The following is a 23,582-nucleotide window of genomic DNA, read 5'->3' on the forward strand; positions in this document are numbered from 1 at the left end:
CAGGCTGGTCTTGAACTCCTGACCTCAGGTGATCTGCCCACCTCAGCCTCCCAAAGTGCTGGGATTACAGGCGTGAGCCACCGCACCCAGCCTGGTGCTACACGCTTTTAAACAACCAGATCTCTCCTGAGAACTCTATCATAAGAACAGCACTGGGGGATGGTGCTAAACTGTTACAAACTGCCCGCATGATCCAATCACCTCCCGCCAGGCCCCACCTCCAGCACTGGGGATTACATTTCAACATGAGATTTGGGGTAGGACACAGATCCAAACCAAATCAGGTTTAATGCGTGTTTGTTACTGTGTGATTTGCCCAAACTTGTATTTCTAGGAACATTGACCTGTATGTCATCCTACTGTTAAAGGAACTGCACCTCCAGAGAGAGGCCTCATGAACTCAGCCCTGGCTGGGCACCAGCTGTGTCCCTACAGTTGCTAGGGAGATCACACTGGTCTCCAGGGTCAGTTGTGACTTGAAAATTCTGTTTACACCCTTTTAAAAGAAGAGCAGACACGCATTAAAAATAGATATAACCACATATGTCACTCGGCTAGTTAGCATTTCATTGAGAGGCCCAGACCCTGGGTAAAAAGAAAGACACAGGACATCCAGCATGCTTTTGTCAAGGGCATGTGAGGGCGTTGCTTTCTATTGCCTGCTCTTGTTGCTGTTCCATTTATGTAGCATCCCTGAAATTACAAAATGATAGAGATGGAGAACAGATGAGTGGTTGCCAGGAGCTGGGGGTGGGGTAAGAAAGGGAGTGAAATGATAGCTGTGGCTGCAAAAGGGTGGACCGAAGCATCTGTGTGAGGACGGGCGGTTCTTTGTCCTGACTGAGGAGGTGGTTGCATGCATCTATACGTGAGATGAAATTACATGGAAATAAATACTGGTGTGCATGCACACACATGCTTGTTAACATGATATCTGAGCAAGGCCAATGGATCGTACAAGGCTAATTTCCTGTGATATGGTACTATGTGTAGTTTTGCTAGATGTTGCCATTGGGGAAAATTTAGTGAAGGATATGTGGGATCTCTGAATTTACGTCTTAAAACTGCATGTGAATCCACAATTATCTCAAATTTTAAGTTTTTAAAAGGGAAGGAGGAGTTAGACCTGAATTCAGAGCAGAAAGATAATAAAGGTGGGTGGGAATAAGAGCTCTGCTTAAGAATTATGATGTTGGCCAGGCGCGGTGGCTCATGCCTGTAATCCCAACACTTTGGGAAGCCGAGACAGGCAAATCATGAGGTCAGGAGATCGAGACCATCCTGGCCAACATGGTGAAACCCTGTCTCTACTAAAAATACAAAAATTAGCCGGGCATGGTGGCACATGCCTGTAGTCCCAGCTACTCGGAAGGTTGAGGCAGAAGAATTGCTGGAACCCAGGAGGTGGAGGTTGCAGTGAGCCGAGATGGTGCCACTGCACTCCAGCCTGTGGACAGAGCAAGACTCCATCTCAAAAAAAAAAAAAAAAAAGAATTATGATGTTGAGGCCAGGCACAGCGACTCACGCCTATAATCCCAGCACTTTGGGAGGCCAAGGCAGGTGGATCACCTGAGGTCAGGAGTTCGAGATCAGCCTGGCCAATACAGTGAAGCCCCGTTTCTACTAAAAATACAAAAATTAGCCAGGTGTGGTGGTGGGCGTCTGTAATCCCAGCTACTCAGGGAGGCTGAGGCAGGAGAATCGCTTGAACCTGGAAGGCGGACGTCACAGTGATCCAAGATCGCGCCACTGCATTCTAGCCTAGGTGACAGAGCGAGACTCCATCTCAAAAAAAAAAAAAAAAAAGGCCGGGCGCGGTGGCTCACGCTTGTAATCCTAGCACTTTGGGAGGCCGAGGCTGGCGGATCACGAGGTCAGGAGATCGAGACCATGGTGAAACCCCATCTCTACCAAAAATACAAAAAATTAGCCAGGTGTGGTGGCGGGTGCCTGTAGTCCCAGCTACTCAGAGAGGCTGAGGCAGGAGAATGGCGTGAACCTGGGAGGCGGAGCTTGCAGTGAGCCGAGATTGCGCCACTGCACTCCAGCCTGGGTGACAGAGCGAGACTCCGTCTCAAAAAAAAAAAGAATTATGATGTTGAAAATGCTGAAGAGAAGACAGGTGGAGGAGGATGACCTTCAGATGAAGCCAAGAGGGGCAGGGACAGCAGGGCTGGCAGCAGTGTCCCAGGCTGTAAAGGGCACGGTGGCCAAGTCACCCGAGTGATGATCAGGCTCCCCAGGGTGCTGAGACATGGTCTGGAATCCAGGATTTCCTCATCACTTCAGTAGCACCATCGAGCTGGGGCATGGGCTGCCTTGTAGGGCAGGAAACCCACACCCCTGGAAGTGTCCGAGTGAAGCCAGGACTGCTGTGTGCCAGAGCAGATGATCACATGGAGCTGGCACTCAGTGCATGCTCGCTGTCCCGAGATTTCACTCTTTTCACTGAAGTCTATTCTATTCTACAGTGTTCTATTTATTTCCACCTCTTTTATTTGACACTTGATGTTTTTGATGATCAAAAGAAATTGCTGGCTGGACGTGTCACCTGGAAGCCTGCTTTCCAACAGAAAGACGGTGTGTATCCAAGAAAGCAGGGTGGAGTCCCCTGAGCAGACCCTAGCAGCAGCTGATCTCCTTGGGGGTTGTGCTTTTGACACTTTAATTACAGATTTAATCAGCTCATTACCTAAGTATCTCTCATTAGGACCTGTTATAGTCAGTGTTAATTGAAGCTGAGTCTTTGAAGATGAATTTTCTGCAGGGATGGGGAGGGAGGGGTCGCAGCTGCCGCCCTGCCCGCTGATCAGCCGGGCTCCCAGACCCACCCGAGGGTCCAGGATGGCCACGGCTTACATGGGACAGCTGTCACTCCACAATGGCAGCATTTTACTTCGCAATGTTTAAAGTTTTGATAAAAGTGTTTTTCAAAATTTACTTTAAAAAAACCTGCTGAATGAACATATGCAAATTGAGCCTCCTACCAATTGAGATCAGTCCAAAGTTCCAAACTTTGGACTTTGAGTGGGGTATTTTGTTTCTCCAGTGATCTGTGTCAATCCTAGCTGCACATTAGCATCTGAGAAGAAAATACCAGTGTCCGGCCCCACCCCAAAGGTTCTCTTTTCTTTATTTTTTAAAAAAAACTTTTTTTTTTTTTGAGATGAAGTCTCGCTCTTGTCCCCCAGGCTGGAGTGTGATGGCGCAATCTCGGCTCACTGCAACCTCTGCCTCCTGGGTTCAAGAGATTCTCCTGCCTCAGCCCCACCCCCCGAGTATCTGGGATTACAGGCACCTGCCACCACGCCCAGCTAATTTTTGTATTTTTAGTAGAGATGGGGTTTCACCATGTTGGCCAGGCTGGTCTAGAACTCCTGACCTCAGGTAATCCACCTGCCTCGGCCTCCCAAAGTGCTAAGTGCTGGGATAATAGGCGTGAGACACCGTGCCCAGCCTTTTTTTTTTTTTCCAGGCTGGTCTCAAACTCCTGAGCTCCAGCAATCCTCCCGCCTCGGCCTCCCAAAGTGTTCAGTCCCACCACAAAGGTTCAGTGCATCAGGCCCAGGATCAGGCCCTGGCATCAGCATCTCCCACAAGCTTCCCAGTGACACTAATATGCTCCTGGGATTAGGAACCATCGCTATCTTCATTTCAAAAAACCCAACATGCAATCAGCAGCACCTGCCCAGGGTAGAAGCACGTGGTGGCCAGACTTAACTAGTGAGGATGACCAGGAGAGAGAAGAGTGCTTCAAAATACTCGTGTGTTTAGACACAGCTGTGCAGATTCAAGTTCCACTTATGAATTGTAGATGGCCCCATTTAGAGTAAGTGCTAAAAGGCACAAATCTGTGAGTCCGTGTCAGGCACTGTCACTCCATTTCCTGCTGTAATTGGTCTACCCCTCGGAGTCTTTGCTTTCTCCACTGACAGGCAGCCCTCTGTGGTCCTGGAGAGGTTGCCTGGGGGTAGTCAGAGCAGATGCGGCTGATGGCAGGCTCCTCCTGCAGGGCCCCAAGACTCACAGTGCCCTTGAATCTCTGTAGGTTGCTCCTCCTCCAGGACCACTATGTCACAGTTTTTGCATATCATGTGGCGGAGAGGCTGCAGATGCTGCCAGTGGCTGAGGCCCACACCTAGGGGAAGTGACCCGCTCATGGGTTGCTGGAAGGCCTTGGAGAGCTGCCCAGGCTAGAAGACCCCAGTGGCTAAGCTGTGCCATCCTCACTTGGTGAGGATGCTCAGGGTCTACACGGAAAAGCTGGGTCACCCAGGAGACTAGGTGATGCTGCACCTGCTTTCCCTGGTCCCACAGGGACTCAGGCTATGCACAGGTGGTCACCCAAGATGTGCCATGATACACACGCTGTTCCATTGATTGATCTTATGTGTAGAATGGGTAGGTGCCCCTGCTCCAGCCACACACCTTTCAACCATAACTCATTAGCTCTTTAGAAGGACCTGAGAGGTGGAGACCTGGGAATTCCCACTGGACACATGAGCCGCTGAGAAGCAGCTGCTGGCACCTCGCCCAGCCCTCACACCCAAGCCCTATCTGCCCACCCCCAGCCCCAGCTCACCCCTGCCCCCCATCTCCCTGAACTGCCTGGGTACAGTCTCAGCAAAGCTGGGGAGCATCCCTGACACCCATTGCGGCTAATGCCTCAGAGACTGGGACATGGGCCACCATGCAGCCTGCGACAGTCTCCCTCCCAGATTTTCCTATTTGCATCTCAGGGCCATGCTTGTCTGCTCTGACTGCCATGGTTCCTAACGAGCCAGTGTCTATAAGAAGCTGTGGTACACAGCCCTGCCCCATGTAGCTGTCTGCATCACAGCTGCCCACCTGCATCCTTCAGAGTCCTGGGCCACCTCCTGCCTTCCCTGAGGGACAGAAGCAGGGGCTATTCCATGCACGCCTGCCTGGTCTCACCTCCCCAGCCTCACTGGGACTCCGTGGGCCTCCGTTCCACACATCATGCATAAGGTCAGGGCCTGGTGACCCAAGAGCAGGACACTCCCTCCATTGCACAAATAAAAACTCAGGCTCAGAGAAGCCACACAGCTTGTCCAAAGGCTGTAGATGGTAGGGAGGACCTGGGCTCAGAGGGCAGTTCTCTGACCTCCATCCACCATAAGGACGGATCAGTGGTCACACGCTGCCCACTGTCACCTTCTCATGACGTGGGGATTTGAATGAGATCATGTGTGTGAAAGCTGGAATGAAGCAGCCATGACACGCTCTGTGAATATCAGCTCCTGCTAGGGATCTTAGGGTGACAGAGTGGGACCCTGTCTCAAAAAAAAAAAAAAAAAAAAAAGGCTGGGCGCGATGGCTCACGCCTGTAATCCCAGCACTTTGGGAGGCCGAGGTAGGCAGATTACTTGAGGCTAGGAGTTCAAGACCAGCCTGGCCAACATGGCGAAACCCTGTCTCTACTAAAAATACAGAAATTAACCAGGCGTAGTGGAGCATGCCTATAATTCCAGCTGAGGCAGGAGAATCTCTTGAACCTGGGAGGCAGAGGTTGCAGTGAGCTGAGATCGCGCCACTGCACTCCATCCTGGGTGACAGAGCAAGACTCCATCTCAAAAATAAATAAATAAATAAATAAATAAATAAATAAATAAATAAAAATTAAAATAAAAACATCTAAAAAGGCCTTACATTTTTAAATTTTTTAAGGGTTTCTAAATGAGAAAGTCATAATTATAGAATATATAGAAAAGAAGGGAAAAGAATCAAGAAGGAAACAAATGGCACATGGAATCCCCAAGCCCCGGGTTCCTCCTCGGCGCAGATCTTCAGTTATGTTCCCCTCTGCAGGGTCAGGATTCATCCGTCCTCTGCATCTTCACTCAGTGCTTCTGTAGCCGCCTGGTGTCCCCACATCACAGACTAGTTCAACACTTCCCCATGGTGGGCATTTGGGCTCCTTACTGTTTTTTTTTTTTTTTGTGGTTATGGAAGAGGCTTCAGCAAATATCCCTTGACATCATTTTTGTTTTCGTTTTTGTTTTTTGTTTGGTTTTTGAGACAGAGTCTCACTCTGTCACCCAGGCTGGAGTGCAGTGATGCGGTCTCAGCTCACTGCAACCTCTGCCTCCCGGGTTTAACAGATTCTCCTGCCTCAGCCTCCTGAGTAGCTGGGACTACAGGCATGTGCCACCACGCCCAGCTAATTTTTTTTGAATTTTTACAAGAAATAGAGACAGGGTTTCACCATCTTGGCCAGGCTGGTCTCGAACTCCTGACCTCAAATTATCTGCCCACCTTGGCCTCCCAAAGTGCTGGGATTACAGGCATGAGCCACCATGCCTGAGGGCTGAAAGTGCTAGTTACCTGCACCCTCACCAGCCTCAGCTCCACAGGCCTGCACTCCCCGAGCTGACGCCAGCCACAAAGTGGTGGGCTGGTGACGTGAACCCCAGGGCACTGCAGCCATGAGGAGGTCCAGCACCTGGCATTCAGGACAGGATGGAAACATTCCTGGACAACACCTTGGTCACCATCAGGGTAGCTCAGGACAACCTGCTCGGTGCCCATTTGTCATAAGATGCCAGAGAGGAGGCTCTTGGTGGCCCTCTGGCTACTGTCCTTACTAGCAAAAGCAGCCTCCTCTCTAAATCATTGATGCGTTTCCTACTTGCACTTCCTACCTGCTGGAGGCCTGTCCTGGATGTGGCTCCGAGTTTCCTCCTCTGTTCAGGTTTTGGGATCTCGCTGGTCCTACCACTGTCATTGGAAGCAGATGGAGGGTAATTTTCTTTGTGCTGCTATTCCTAATTTTCCCAGCTCAGAAGCCTCAGCGTTAATAGTCTCTGCAGCCCACTGTGGCCCAGTGAGTGGGGAGGTGGTGTCACCCAGGTTCTGGAGCTGCTCACAATCCCGACCACCAAAGCCACCACAACCAGTCACCATCAGGGCCCCTGACACACACCCACAGGTGACCAGGAATCAGGGCACAGTAAGCACCAGACTAAGTTCTTTATGTCTTTTCACAGATTCTATTTCCCTCTTTTGTCTCTCAGGAAAGCTCATCTGCCACCCTCTGAGACCTCAAATTCGAGGCACAGGCTTCCGTTTTTGGGTTTAAGCCCAGGGCTGCCTGCTGCGGCCTGTGGCCCTGGGCAAGGCACCAGCCTCTCTGAGCCACTCTCACCTCCTCTTTATTTTTTATTTTTTTGAGATGGAGTCTCATTCTGTCACCCAGGCTGGAGTGCAGTGGTCTGATCTCGGCTCACTGCAACCTTCACCTCTGGGGTTCAAGCAGCTCTCGTGCCTCAGCCTCCCAAGTAGTTAGCTGGGACTATAGGCATGCGCCACCATGCCTTGCTAATTTTTGTATTTTTAGTAGAGGCAGGGTTTTGCCATGTTAGCCAGGCTGGTGTCGAACTCCTGACCTCAAGTGATCCACCTGCCTTGGTCTCCCAAAGTGCTGGGATTACAGGTGTGAGCCACCATGCCCGGCTCACCTCCTCTTTGAATGACACCAGAAAGCCGACTTTCTGGAGGCCCAAGGGTGGGAGGAAGTGCATGGATGCGTCTGCCACACACTCTGGCACAGGAGGCTCACTGATGACAGCTGCAATTGATATTCTCTCTGGCTCTTGGGTCCCCAGATGCACTCTCCCTCCACCCTTGCCTGGGACCACCTCAGCCTGGTGAATTCCTATTCAACCCTCTGGTGGGCTGCGTCCTCTAGGAGGCCCTCTCTGATGGCCTACATATGTGTTCTCAGAGATGTGGTGTCTGCCTCAGCCAGCACGTGTTCAGCTCCAGCATGAGGCCCAAGCCTTCCTGGGGTGGGGGCTGTCTGCACCAGGACTTGGTGTAGTGTCTAATCAGGATAGTGCTTGCCACAAAGCTGACACTTGACAAGTTGTGCTGAACAACTAAATGTCTTAATTTAGCTTATAGAAATAATGGATTTTTACAATAGCTACAAGATGATCCTACACACACAAGTGCACACATACACATAACTACAAATGTTTACATGTGCAACACCTCGCACAAACCCACATGAAGCAGATGTGTGTGCCTGAATCCAGCTCAGCCGAAGTTCATCCATCAGCTGCCTCACGCCTCCGCTGTGCTGGTCCTGGAGACTAAGCAGAGAGCCCTGGGCCCCAGGCAGCCCATCTCTGGAAAACCAGTTGCTTGCCTAGGAAGCTGACACAGGCAGAACATGGTATGTTAGGACAAGGATGGTGTTTGCGTCCTTCCCCTGCAGTGGGAAAGGAGTTTGAGTAAGACAAAGAAACAGATGTGCTGGAGGCATTTCCCCACACCTGAGATGTGTCTCACAGATCCTAAACTCCAGAGACTGGGGAGCCGCCATGGACTGGAGGACCCCAAGAGGCACAACGCAGGCCCTGTGGGACCCTGGGCATGAGAACGGATGTCACTGGACCCACAGCCACATTAGGATGAATCCCATAGGTGAGTTCATGCTATTGAATCATGTGAATTTTCTAGGGTAGATCGTTTTAGTCACATCAGGTGTTAATGTCAGGGGAGTGGCGGGGAAGGCGTATGAGATTTCTATACTAATTTTGCAACTGTTTTGTAGTTCTAAAATTATTTCAAAATAAAAGATTTTTAAAATAAATAGTTGTGGCTGACAGGTCGCCAATCTTAGCAAGTTTGCTTTGCAACTGATTCCCTTTGAAGGTCTCAAGCCGTCGTCAGAGTCACCAGGGAAAGAAGCCACCATCAGGAGGAAACAGAGTGGAAATAACGACTGAGAAGCCAGGGAGGGCAGAGCAGAAGCCAGGCAAAGGCTGGAGGGCAAGGAGGATGTGCAGAGTGGAGACCCCTGCAGCCAGTGGGGAGGATGGGTGGACGGTCTGTGGGCTGTGCCCATGAGCAGCTTCCAGAGTGACTGAGCATGGGCTCTTCCAGAAATGCACCTGAGGCATCCCAGCAGCTGAAGGGAGGTCATCAGGGTCAGCTGGAGGCCCAGATGAATCATAGCGACCTGGGAGCAGGACTGGGCCCAGCAGGACTTCAGCCAGGACAGATTTGATGCCCCCTGTCACCAGGTAAAGTTTCAGCTAAGTGCATGCAGGAGGGATACCCTGTGCCCCCCTGTGCCCTGCCCTGAGCGCACGCTCCATCCTAACCACCCCACAGACCCCAGCCCAGGGCAAGGCCCAGCAGAGCAAGGGGGTCTGCTCTTCCAATTGCCTGCAATAAACATGAGCGCCAAGTCTAAAGGTTTGCCGTTTTAAAGCTATGCCAACATGGCCCATGGGAAAGTGTCATCAGAGCCCAATCTTTCTGTGCCCTGCCCTCCTGGGAAGGCTGAAGCCAAACGGGTGCAAGACCAGGATGCCCGCCACAGCCAGTCCCAGGACCCCGCCGGAAGGGATGGGAGGGGTCTGTGACTTAGAACAGTAACTCTGGCAACTCTAAGGAGGTGGGAGAAGAAAGGGAAGGAATCCGGCCCAGGAGACTGTGGTGCTGCAGCTGTGGGCAGAGCCCAGAGAACAGGAGGAAAAGCAGCAGGGCTGTGGGGCAGGAGGGGTTGGTGCAGAGGCGTCCTGCAGATGGAACCATGGCCCCTAAAGCGTCCTACTCCCTCCCCAGACCCTGCAGTCACATCACACGACGAAGGGGTTTAAGGTTGCCAATCAGCCCATCTTGAGATGGAGACACCATCCTGGATTATTGGGGGGTGGGTGATGTTGTCACAGGGTCCTCGGAAGTGACCATGGGTGCAGAAGGGTCAGTGTAGGCTGACACGACCTGAGGAGGACTCCACCAAGAAGGGGCTGAGCTGATGACCGCCGTGGCCTGTCCATGCCTTGACCTTAGCGCTCAGACCCATTCTGGGCCTCCGACTTCCTCCACTATAGGATAAGCCTGTGCCACGGGCGCTGAGTTGGCGGAGATTTGTCACAGCAGCCACAGGAAGCAAGCCCAGAGGCCACGGCTGCGGCTCCATCCAGGCCCCCGGTGGCTGCAGGCTGCTGGGCCCTGCAGGTGAGTCCTGCCACTTCCTGGATGGGCTCAGGGACTAGAGGTGCCTGCAGGGCCTGGCACATGGGGTGCCCAGTCTGGTCTTGGGCCTCTGAAGGGATGGGGTGGGTTTGTTTGAACATAGACAGGGTGGGGGAGCCAGGCCAATGTGGACAGCCAGCCAGGAGTGCGGAGAAGGAGGAAGGGCTACAGTGTGGAGTGACCGGCGGTGTCCTGAAAGGGCGATGGAAGCTGCAGGAACAGATGGAACCTCAAGGGAGAGCCAGGGAGGCCGGAGGGTGGAGACAGGGAGAAGCTGGGAGCCCAGCCCCTGCACGGGGAAGGAGATAGCACAGCCTGGGCCACAAAGGGAGGTGTTTCAGGACAGCAGAGCAATAGGGTGCTGCGGAGGTCCCGAGGAGCCAAGGACACGTGGTAACAGCTGCGGAAAACAGTGGCGTTTGGGTTTCATTTGCTTTGCTTTGCTTAGGACAAAGGAAAGCTGCGCATGTCTACAGGTCACCAGGAAGGGGGAACTGTGGAAGGTGTTGAGGGGCAGCTGGGCAGGAAGGGAATCTCAGAAGGAGGGATAGACCCTGAAGGTCATAAGAGGTCACCTCACCTGTTACAACCCTGGGGCTTAACCTGAGGGGGCTGGGAGGTGTGGAGCCCCTTCCCAGGGCCCTGCCTCCAGCCCTCACTTCCCCACTGGACTGAGCCTTCTTGCCCTTTGAGGCATGGAAACTTGTCTGAAATCATCCCACATTCTCCCCACACTGCTGTTTCTAGAAAGAGTCTCATGTGCTAGGTCCCTTGGGCCATCAGCTTTTTAGCAACCATAACAACTATTCTCTTTTAAAAAAAGAAAAATAAACAGCTCTTGCCTGACTTTTAAGACGGATGTTTCTGCTTTGGGTCTGATGAGTCTAATGAACAGACAGTTCTTAAAAAAGAAATATGAATGGCCCTCTCCCGCATAGAAGATGCTCAGCCTCACTCATCAGCAGATGCAATTCACACAATACCAGACACTGTGTTTGCCCTCAGAGTGGCCAGAACTCGTGGGTGTGGCAACGTGGTGGGAACACCAAAAGCATGGCCCAGGGAGGGGAGCTGAGCCACAGATCACCGTGCACAAAGGAGCGGCATGTGGTCAGGCAGTCACGGCAACATTTGCTGTGACATCAAGCAACTGACAGCCACGTGTCCACTGATCGGGGCCACGTGAGCAGGCTGTGGCGCCTCCACTCCATGGAGTCCAAGCAGCTGCAAACAAATACAGAAGTGAGGACGGATTTGCAAAGTTCACTGTGTAGATTACTAAATGAAGAAAGCAAGGTGCAGAACAACAAAATAGTGTACTCTCTTTTGTAAGAAAGTAGTGCAATAAGAAAACATGTGTCTATATGTATCTATCTTGGTGTTGGCTTTGCCTAAGAACTACCGGAATGAAATGCAAGGTTCTAATAAAAATGGCTAAGGGATAGGAAGAAACCAGCTGAGAGAGCCGAGGGGGCACGTGCTGTCTCTGGGTGTACCTTTCCGTGTGCTGTTCACTTTCTAACCATCTAATATCTTACACACTGAAAATGGAATTATTTTGGAAGTCAAAGCTGACCACTGACTGCTCGCTCTTTCTCTCTCTCTCTCTCCCTGGTATTTACTAAGGATCACTAAACTGAGTATTTGTCTTGCCCTACCCCAGACATTCAAGAGGAAGGGCCAGGCCAAGGCAGTTCCTGGGCAGCTCCTGGAGTAGCCACTGCATATCTACGGAGAGGGAGAAAAGGTAGAGCCGACCCTCAAGACAAGGAGCTTCTCGGGAAATGAAATAGAGACTCTGGAAGAGGGAAAGAGGGAAAGAGCATCAGAGCCTCCCAAGGAGGCTGGGCTTGATGTCCTTCCCGCACCTCTCTAGCCCACACCCAGGCCTTGTGGGACCCCATCTCCCATCTAGCAGGGAGGTGTGGACCGAGCAGGAGAGCAGAGCACAGAGCCAGGCTAGCCCTTCACCCAGGATCTTTGAGAATTTGGCACAAGGGCCCCTCTCTTTGGTCTCAGAGCCTGTCCCTGAATATCAGAGCATCTCTCTTTTTTGATGTTCAAAGGCACAATTCTGACACTTGGTTTCCGATGTGAAAACATCCCACTCTACAGACGGGCTCTGCATTTGATGTCAGCCCTTGCAGGGATCGGGACGTGGTCTGTGCAACTGCAGAGGTGCCAGCTGTAAAGTCTCACCCTTGGCCACTTCTCTCTTCTCTGATGACAGCCATCTGGCACTGCGCACTTACAAAGGGAAGGACAGGGCTGACCCACAAGCCTCCTGAGTTGCTGAAATCATGGCGAATCCAATCCCCCACCCTGAACTCATCCCTTTCATCTGTCTCTTGGATATGCATCGTGGCCCTAATCAATGTAACAGTCTGGGCATTACTTTTTGGCTGCTCATTGGAATCATGATTGATTATATTTTTTCAATAACTCATCAAAGGACCTTAGGTTTTAATCAAAAACTTCAGAATCTTCTATGGGCCAAGTTAAATCATTGCCAGCCTGGAAGGAAGTCTCCAGTGGCATACCACAGGGCTCTGTCATGTCAAATACTTCTAGAATTTAGATAAAGACATCAATGCATAAATATCGCATCTACTGATTACCCAAAGCTGAGCAGAACAGGTAGATACAACAGACGGCAGAATCGAGGTCTTCATGGTCACCTCAACGGGAGGGATTAATGCACCAACATCAGTGAGCTCTGGCTCAACCCACATAACTGTAAAACCTCATGTATACAAATTGATTGCACTTGGCCAAAGATCTTTTTCAGGGTGACAGGTTCTTCCAGAAGGATGGTGTGGCTGTGACAAAAGTGAATCCACAGTTGCCTACATGGGTGGACACACGGGACCCCACAGCACCAGCCCAGAAACAGTCCAGATGAGGTGGCTGGCACATCCTGGGGGCATGTGGGAGCCACCAAATGACACAGAGCCGTGAATCCTGGAGAAGGCTTGGGAGGACGTAGCATGATCTTGGGACTCAGGGGCTAGAATTGCTTCTGGGCCCTCTCAGGAGGTGGGGGCAGAAGCATCCCCTGCAAGGGAGGAAGGGCTCTCTTCAATTACAGACTCGGTCACTACCAGACTTGGGAATTATCCATCAGTAAAAACATTCATGTTGCATCAACCAAGTAAATTGCAAAAGGGCTGTTTTAGCCTTTATATTTCCAAAGCCCTAGAACTTTTTGTTCAAATTAAATCTTATCTAGAAGCCGGGTAAGGTTTATAAACCAGATAAGAGTGGAGTTATTCTTCTTGAAACGGCAGTGGGGGCCTAGAAGCCCTGTGCGTGGGTGCCCCCACCTGTGACTTCCCTAAAATCTCATGGGGAGCACAGCCTGAAAGCCACTGTGACAGAAGGGCCCTGACCCCCGTGTGGGCTTGCTCCTTATTTCTCTCAGGTGAACTCAATGTGTCTATAATCTAAAGCTGCCATGTATGATGGGGACACATCAGATGACGCCCAAAGGCCTCGGGAGAGAGAGCCGACCTGGCAGGGAGACCCAGGATAGCACAAAGGAGCTCTTACCAAGCCCTGGGGAGAGCCCACGATGCTCTAATAACCTCCTGACAGATCTTGTAAGGAAGTTTAGACTTAAATGTATGATGCAGAATTGCTGTCATTCTGCCCCGTGACGCCTCCTCTACCCTTTGGGCAGTGGATACCTCACACAGGAGCTCTCACCACCTTCGGCCCCAGCTGCCTAAAATCTCCTGCTTCCTTCTGTTCAGTTTCTGTTAATTCATTCAATAAACACTCACTGGCCAGGTGCATGCTTGGCCCTGGGATACAGCAGTGAACAAGGCAGATGAGGTTCTGCCCTCTTGGGGCTCACACTCTAGAGACCACCCTCACAGACACAAATAGACACGTCAGGTGATGACCAAAGGCCTCAGGACAGAGAGCTGACCTGAGAGGGAGGACAGGATAGCACAAAGGAGCTCTAAAACAGAAAGGGAGGAAGGGAGGAAAGAGGGAGGGAGGGAGGGTAAGCAAGCATTTGAAAAATCCATATACCAATGTATGCCCACACATGAGCTACTGCCAACACAGGCCGTGGAGGGCACTTGCCCTGCTGCTGGATGGAGGAACAGGCTGCACTCACTGCTGACCTGGGGATCCCATGAGGAACAGCAGGACGTCTGTTTATCTTTTTTGTTAGTGTGCTCTCTGTGTATCTTTAAAAGAAGTACTAGACACGTATTGTTTCTGTTAGAAAACATGGTTAAATTTCATTTGTCTCTGCTAGTCAAGAACAAAAGAACATCTATATTCTGGCAGAAATGCTGGTGTGGAATGCCCCAGGCCATATTAACAGAACCATGGGCCTGAGGAGGAGGCTGCGGATGGGGAAAGGTTCAATATCATGGGTGTTATTCCCATAATATTCTAACAATATGATCCACTCAATGTCATGTCAACTTTTAACAGAATAAACTTAAAAGCTTTAAAAGAAAAAATTAGCTCTTTAGTGAATACAAACAGCTAAGGATGAGAGTGACAGCAATGTGAACCCGCTTACCCATGTCAAGCGTAATTTCTAACAGAAAAGCAGCCTTTACTATGATTGAGTTAGATAATTGAAAAGGTCCCGGGGGGTACTTTCAAGATTTCTCCAGCTCCTGATATTCCTGAACTCCCACAGTTCAAATTTATTTGTCTTGAAGATTTTTCACTCTTTAAGCCTGTCTTTGTAAAGCTACTTGTCTCCCGCCATGTGGAGTGGCCCCTAGCACTGAAACTCACACTGCCTGGAGGAGAAACTGGGAATGGGCAGTCAGTGAGGCCGGGCGGGGAGGAGCCCAGGGCAGCGCTGCACAGTGCCAGAAGCGGGTGAGCGGCCCCACGCCCTCTCCTTCTGTCGCCCAGCCTCAGGGACAGTACTAGCTGCTTCCAGATGTCCAAAAGGCATTCCCCTCAGCTCACTTCTGCCTGGAGACCTCATTTCTGTGGACGAGTCTCTGCTAGTGTGTAAGACTGTCAGAGCCAAGCTATGTGGATAAACACCTACACTGTTTCCTCAGAAAGACCTAGAAATGCCTGGTTTTCTCAGCCTGGTGTGGAGACAGGTGAGGTGCAATTCTCATCTAGCTCTACCACTGCCGTCTCAAGTCCTTAGGGCGCTCGGCCTCAGTTCCCTAACCCATCCACCTGCATCCTGAGGTTCTAGTAGGATCACAGGCATTAGAGCAATCTGAAAATTACAAAACTCTTTATAAGCAACTAAGAGCTGGGAGGACAACAGAATAAGCAATATTTACATTTCAGCCAATGCTATTGAAATGTTTAGGAACGGCTGGACACGGTGGCTCACGCCTGTAATCCCAGCACTTTGGGAGGCCGAGGTTAGTGGATCACTTGAGGTTAGGAGTTTGAGACCAGCCTGGCCAACACAGAGAAACCCCATCTCTACTAAAAACACAAAAATTAGCTGGGTGTGATGGCACTGGCCTTTAATCCCAGCTATTCAGGAGGCTGAGGTGAGAGAATCGCTTGAACCTGGGAGGCGGAGGTTGCAGTGAGCTGAGATTGTGCCACTGTACTCCACAGAGTGAGACTCTGTCTCAAAAAAAAAAAAAAAAGTTTGGGAATGAAAGTTTTTTGGAAATATTGCTATCACATCACTGAATGGTTTGTTTCTTACCTGACTCGAGCTGGGTAATTTGGGAGAGTGGTGGTGGACATAACCCTGAGAAGGCCCCCTCCCCTCCAGCACTGCTTGTGAGTGCAGGACATCTGCAGGACTCTGGACTCACTCAGCAAGCCCATTTGGCTCTCAACTCGCTCAGCCTCTATCCGTGATCGAGCTGACACTTCACCTCCAGATGCACTGTTTAATTTCTTTCAGAACCCAGATGAGGAAGATGGAGGCTATTAGGCCCCTGGAAAATTCTACCACTTAGGGCACTGGTCAGAAGCGTGGAGAGAGAATGCAGAGAATGGACGATGCAGACCAAAAGGACCTACCTAGTGCGTGGACCTCAGTATGCTGGCATTTTCTTCTCTCTTTATCCCTCCTTTATTTCTAAACATTTTGTTGAAGTATAACATGGCAGAAAAGTGCACATGTACATGGCCAGCTTGATGAATCTTCACAGAACCGTCACCAACACCAAGACCTAAAAATGCACCAGCCCCCAGAGCCCTCCCAACTCCCTCCCAGTCACTATGCCTCCCATGGAATACACATTCCTCAGACTTCTGGCTTCACACATTTGATACGGGTAGGGCTGTAGCTTGGTGTCCTGTGATTGTACTAGGCCAAGTGGGCTGTTTTGAGTTGTGTAGTTGGCTTCCAACTTCTGGTCTTGGGCTAGAAAACTTAGGGTTCAGGGCACAAGCTGCTTTAACTTTGTAGGTGATGCTACTTGTAGGGGCTGTCTCCACAGGTGTGTTTCTGCACAGCCAGGAATGTAAGAAAAGTCTGGGCCTTATGTGATGCTGCTTGGGCCTCAGCAAAGGCACAAGGGCATTTGCATGAGCCCGAGAGAGTGGACCTTGAGAGTGGACCTTGACCTTGAACCACAATTAGCATAGGTATGTGGCAGCAGGAGCCTGAGTACACACAAGTAAATGTCAGTGCAGCTGTCAAGGCAGAAGGCAGTGGGTGCAACGGAGCCAAGAGCCAAGGACACAATTTAGGGAGAAGAGTTTGCACTGGGAATAGAACAGAATTTGGGGCTTTTAAACCTGGCAGCTTCCATGTGGTGTTGAACTTGCAAGTGCACAGAAGTCAAGAATTGCGGTTTGGGAACCTCTGCCTAGATTTCAGAAGATGTATGGAAATGCCTGGATGTCCAAGCAGAAGTTGCTGCAGTGGGTGGGAGTTGGGGGGGTCTCTCATGGAGAACCTCTGCTAGGGCAGTGTGGAAGAGAAATGTGGGGTCGGAGTCAAACACAGAGTCCCTACTGGGGCACTGCCTAGTGGAGCTGTGAGAAGAGGACCACCATCCTCCAGACCCCAGAATGGTAGATGCACTAACAGCTTGCACCATGTGCCTGGGAAAGCTGCAGACACTCAATGCCAGCCCATGAAAGCAGCCACGAGGGAGGCTATACCTTGCAAAGCCACAAGGGCAGAGCTGCCCAAGACCATGGGAACCCACCTCTTGCATCACATGACCTGGATGTGAGACATGAAGTCAAAGGAGATTGTTTTGGAGCTTTAAGATTTGACTGCCCTACTGGATTTCAGACTTGCATGGAGGCCTGTAGCCCCTTTCTTTTGGCCAATTTTCTCACATTTGGAATGGCTGTATTTACCCAATGCCTGTACCCCCACTATATCTAGGAAGTAAGTAACCTGCTTTTGATTTTACAGGCTCATAGATGGAAGGGACTTGCTTGTCTCAGATGAGACTTCAGACTGTGGACTTTTGAGTTAATGCTGAAATGAGTTAAGATTTTGGGGCTGTTGGGAAGGCATGATTGGTTTTGAAATGTGAGGATGTGAGATTTGGGAGGGGCCAGGGATGGAATGATATGGTTTAGCTGTGTCCCCACTGGAAGCTCATCTTGAATTCCTACGTATTGTGGGAGGAAACAGTGGGAGGTAATTGAATCATGGGGACAAGTCTTTCCTGTGCTGTTCTCATGACAGTAAATAAGCATCACAAGATCTGATGGCTTTAAAAAGAGGAGTTCCCCTGCACAAGCTCTCTCTCTCTTTGCCTGCTGCCATCCATATAAGATGTGACTTGCTCTTCCTTGCCTTCCACCATGATTGTGAGGCTTCCCCAGCCACATGGAACTGTAAGCCCAATTAAACCTCTTTTGTAAATTGCCCAGTCTCAGGTATGTCTTTATCAGCAGCGTAAAAACAGACTAATACACCTGCACTAGCTACAACTTCCAGTAAAATGCTGAATGTAAGGGGATAACTCTGGCCATCCTTGCCTTGTTCCCAAAGAAGAAGGTTTTCAATATTTCACCATTAAGTATGATGCTTGCTATTGGGTTTGGGCATAGATATCCTTTATCAAAATCAGAAAGTCTCCTTCTAGCCAGTGTTATGAGATTTTTCTTGTCAATTTTCTAAGTCTTAAAAAGATGCTAGCTTTTATTAATATTTTCTGTATCTATGGGGATGACGATGATTTTCCCTTAATGTTTGTACTATGAATTACATTAATTTCCTAATATTAAAACCACCTAGCATTTCTGGAATAAACCAACATGGACATGAGGTACTATCCTTTTTATATATTCTTGGGTTCCGTTCATTAGCATTTTGTTTAGGATTTTTGCATTTCCGATGAGTGAGACTGGACTATAAATACCCTTCCTCAAATGTCCTTACCAGGCTTTGAAATGAAAAGTCATACTGGCCTTATGAGTTTGGAATTTTTTTTTAACGTGTTCTTGGGGATGCATTAGTTTTCTATTGCTGCCATAACAAATTACCATAAATTTGGTGGCTTTAAGTAATACAAATGTTTAGGAACAGCTGGGCGCGGTGGCTCACATCTGTAATCTCAGCACTTTGGGAGGCTGGGGCGGGCGGATCGCTTGAACTCAGGAGTTCGAGACAAGCCTGGGCAACGTGGCGAAACCCTGTCTCTACAAAAAATGTAAAACTTAGCCAGTTAGGTGTGGATCTCCACCTGGGACTCCAGCTACTTGGGAGGCTGAGATGAGAGGATTGCTTGAGCCCAGGAGGCAGAGGTTGCAGTGAGCCATGATTGTGCCACTGCACTCTAGCTCAGGCAAAAGAGCAAGATCCTGTCTCAGAACACACACACACACACACACACACACACACACACACACACAAATTTATCTTATGGTTTTGGAGTTTAGAAATCTGACTCATGCCTCACTGGGCTGAAGTCCAGTTGCCAGCAGGGCTGTGTTCCTTCTGGAGGCTCTAGGTGGACATCCTTTTCTTTGGTCCTCCCAGCTCCAGAGGCCACTTCCAGCCACTACCTGGCTTGTGAAAGGAGCCCCTTCCTCCACCCTCCAAGCCAGCAGCATTGTAACTCTCTGACCTGGCGTCAGCTGTCACATCTCCCTCCTGCTCAAAACCAGAAAAGGCTCTCGGCTTTCAAGGACCCAACCACACCTAGACAGTCCAGGATCATTTTTCTATCTCAAGGTCTGCAGCCTTAACCACATCTGTGAAGTCCTGTTTGCCAGGAAGGGGAACATATTCCCAGGTCCAAGAACAAGGCTGTGGATGCCTCTCAGGGCCATTATTCGCCGACCACAGGGAGAGTTTGTGAAAGATGGGCTTTCTTTAAATGTCTCAAAGGATTCGCAAATAAAGTTATCTCAGCCTGACCTTCATGGGAACTTTAATTATGCCTTGTCTTTTATTTTTGAGACAGTCTCACTCTGTCGTCCAGGCCAGAGTGCAGTGGCATGATCTCAGCTTACCGCAGCGGCCTCTGCGTAGCTGAGATTACAGGCATGCACAAACACACCTGGTTAATTTTTTATATTTTTAGTAGAGATGGGGTTTCGCCATGTTGGCCAGGCTGGTCTCGAATTCCTGGTGTGAAATGAACCACTCCCCTCAGACTCCGAAAGTGCTGGGATTACAGGCATGAGCAGCCACAGCTGGCCTGCATTGTCTTTGTTGTGAGATTTTCTATTCTTATATTAACACATTAATCTTCTACACAAATTTGTCATTTCCTCTGTATTTTCAAATGTATTGACAAGGTTTTAATGTCTACCACATTTGTAGTGATATACTTTATTTTTACTTTTGAAGAAAAAAACAGGTTTGCTGAGGTATTGACATATCATAAACAATATTTTGGCTGGGAGCAGTGGCTCACGCCTGTAGTTCCAACACTTTGGGAGGCCAAGGCAGGCGGATCATGAGGTCAGGAGTTCAAGACCAGCCTGACCAATATGGTGAAACCCCGTCTCTACTAAAAATACAAAAATTAGCTGGGTGTGGTGGTGCCCACCAGTAGTCCCAACTATTCGGAAGGCTGAGGCATAAGAATCGCTTGAACCCAGGAGGCAGAGGTTGCAGTGAGCCGAGATTAAGCCACTGCACTCCAGCCTGGGCGACAGAGCGAGACTGTGTCTCAAAAAGAAAAAAAATTTTGAGTGCACAATTCTATGAGTCTTTACAAATGTATGTAGCCATGTGACCGCCACAATAAAGAAATGGAATGGAACATTCTACCACCCCAAACGGTTTCATGTGCACTTTGAAGTCACCCCGTGAAGCCTGGCAACCACAGCTTTTTGTTTTTTGAGGCAGATTCTGTCACCCAAGCTGGGGTGCAGTGGCACGATCTTGGCTCACTGCAACCTCTGCCTCCCAGGTTCAAGCAATTCTTCCGCCTCAGCCTCCCAGGTAGCTGAGGCTACAAGCACGTGCCACCATGCCAGGCTAATTTTTGTATTTTTACTAGAGAGGTGGTTTCATCACGCTGGCCAGGCTGGTCTTGAACACTCGACCTCAGGTGATCCGCCCACCTTGCCTCCCAAAGTGCTGGGATTACAGGAGTGAGCCACCGTGCCCGGCTGCAACCAGTTTTGTCCCTGTAGTTTTGCTTTGGAAAAAATGTCACATAAATGAAGTCATGCTGTATGTACCCTTCTGCATCTGGCTTGAGAGCATAATATGATTGGGACTCATCTGTCGTTTTGCACGCACCAGTAGCTTGTTCCCTTTCATTGCATGGATGAACCACAACTTGTTTATGTGTTCACCAGTTGATGGACACTTGGGTTGTTTCGGGTTTTGGCAGATGATGAAGGCTGCCACAAACTTTCAGACAGGTCCTGGTGGGACATGTGTCTTCATTCCTCTTGAGTACACATCTAGGACTGGGATTGCTGGGTTACATGGTGCTGAGCAAAACAAGTTCCCTTAGAGACAGGAATTTTTTAGCTTTTTATTATTGATTTCTACCTTAACTGTATTATGATCAAGAATATAATCTGTCTTTCATTCCTTTAAAAGGTATTAAGGCTTGCTTTATAGTAAAACAGTCAACTCTATGCTCCACGTGTGCTTGAGGCATTCCCCGGGTGCACTGTTTTATCTACACTCACAAGGCCAAGGCTGTTGCTTGTTTTAAGTCTCCCATATCTGCACTAATTTTCAGTCTGCTTGTCCTATCATACACAAGTGGTATGTTTAAATCTCTCACTAAGTGTGGATCTGTATTTTCCTATACTCCCATCAATCTTTGCTTTAAATATGCTGAAGCTATTATTTTGTACATAGGGATGTATAGTTGAGAACTGCTATTTATTTTACAGGTCTCTCTTCATCTCTAGCAATGCTTTTGGCCTTAAAGTTCTCTTAATATACTGAAAATATGGCCAGGCACAATGGCTCATGCCTGTAATTCTAACACTTTGGGAGGCTGAGGTGAGAGGATCACTTGAGGCCAGGAGTTTGAGACCAGCCTGGGTGAGACTCTGTCTCTACCAAAAAAGGAAAAAAAAAAAAAAAATTAGTTGGGCATGGTGATGTGCCTAAGGCAGGAGGACTGCTGGAGACCAGGAGTTTGAGGCTGCAGTGAGCTATAACTGTGCCACTGCACAACAGCTTGAGCAACAGAGCAAGACCCTGTCAAAAAAAAAAAAAAGCTACACATTAGCTTTTAGTTAAAATTTGCATGATGTACCTTTTCCCATCTTTTAACCTTTCTCGTCTATAAAGACAAAGTTCTAGACTGTTCTCTTGTAAACTACATACAGCTGCTTTTTTAGGAAACTTATCTAAAAAAAATTGAGCATGTAATCCAAGTACTTACTGATACATCTGGGTCTAAATCTACCATATTACTACATGCGTTCTGGTTGTCATACCTGTGCTATTTCCTACAGTTTCTTACTTTTTTCTGTATTAGCATTTTAAAACCAGTTTTCCTCCTATTAGCCTGGAAGTTACACACGTCACCATGTTTCATGGTTACCCTAGAGATGGCAAGAAGCAATTCTGATTTACCTGTGTGACTGGGACTCTTAACCACTTCCCAGTTAATGCAAGAACCTGAGATCCCTCGATTTACCCCATTCCTAACTTTCATGCCACTATTTTCTCATATTTTAATTCACTATGTATTTTCAAGTCCGTAGGACGTTATAATTGCTTTATATGGGCTACTCATTTGGATTTATCCATACAGCTACCATTTTCATTACTATACATTCCTTTCTACATCAGTATTGTTTAAACACTCCTTAGGTGAGTCTATTGTATCTCTAAAGGGTTAGCCTGCCCCGGCCCAGCTCCCCCTGCCTGCCAATATCTCCTTCCCATAAACCCTGGAGAACACCTAACCTTGTGAGGCCAAGCCTTTCATTGGCTCCCACTGCCTGCCAGACGGGATTTATAAACTTTCCTGGGATTTATAAACCCATTCCTTACCTGCTTCTGAAACCTGGCCCTTACCAGAGCCCCACTCCTCACTGGTACTCTGATGGTGCTCAGCTACTTTCCAGTGCACACAACATGCTGTGCCTTGTACTAGGAATGCCTCCTTCTTTCATACTCTGGACAAACTGCTCCAGTCCTTCAGGACCAGTCACTTCTTTGGATGGCTTCCTGTGATCTGTGAGGAGAGGCAGACACCCTTGAGAGTGCCCTGCTCCAAACCTACTTGGTTGTCCAGCCTGCTCCGGCTGCTCCGTGATGCATGGATGACCTGAATCATGTGTGTGTCCCCATTTCCCGGCCCAATAGGAACACGGGGCTTACCCTGAGTTCATCCACAATATAGTGATAATAATCCCTGTAATGCTTTTTCCTTGTGTTGCTTTGAAGTTCAAATCCTAGTCTATGTGAAAGGGCTTTAAAAGTCGGAGGGAGTACATACCAGGATTAACGGCTGTTAGAGACAACTGTTTCATAAGCTTAATGGGAAAAATTTTTAACAAAACACGACTAGCTTTATTTTATTCCCAGGAGATTAATTTAAGCATCAGTGGATAATTCATTTTCTAATCTTGTGCCTGATAATAAATTAGCTTTGTAATAAGAAGTCATTAAAAATTTTTTTTCTTTGTTGTTCAACTCTTTTAAAATAAAATCTTACATGGAACCCAAATATATGAAATAAATTAAAAATTCACATTGTGGCTGAAGCAGGAGTGAGGCTTTCTCACAGCAGTCATCAGCAGCACAAAACGACCACCCTGCTGTTAAGTCCAGAGAGTCTTAGGCAGGTTTATTACGTTCTTTTCAACTAGAAACTTGAATAACTCTTTACCATTCCAACAACCCATCTCACACTTCAAAGTACGTTCTTCAGAGTTTAGGAGAGCTGCTTTATAAACAGTATGGTCAAATATAGCCACATATGCAACAAACACTCCCGCAGTGTCATCGAGCCCATCTGTGAAAAGTCTGCTCAGCTGGCACTAAGTACCATGGCGCTGGCCTGGCTCTGTACCTCAGGTCACCTACCCTCCAGGACTCCCTGCCTACCAGAACCCGGGTGTCACTGATCTTGCGAAGAAACTTCTGAGCTTGTTCTGTGACATGTATAATTTAATTTACTGAAGTTTTAAAAGACTGAGAGATATCTGTGAATTTCAAATGCAAAAATAAAATTTAAAGTGTACAGATAAA

This window comes from Pongo abelii, chromosome 12 (genome assembly GCF_028885655.2).
Source record: "Pongo abelii isolate AG06213 chromosome 12, NHGRI_mPonAbe1-v2.0_pri, whole genome shotgun sequence".
Taxonomy (NCBI): Eukaryota; Metazoa; Chordata; class Mammalia; order Primates; family Hominidae; genus Pongo; species Pongo abelii.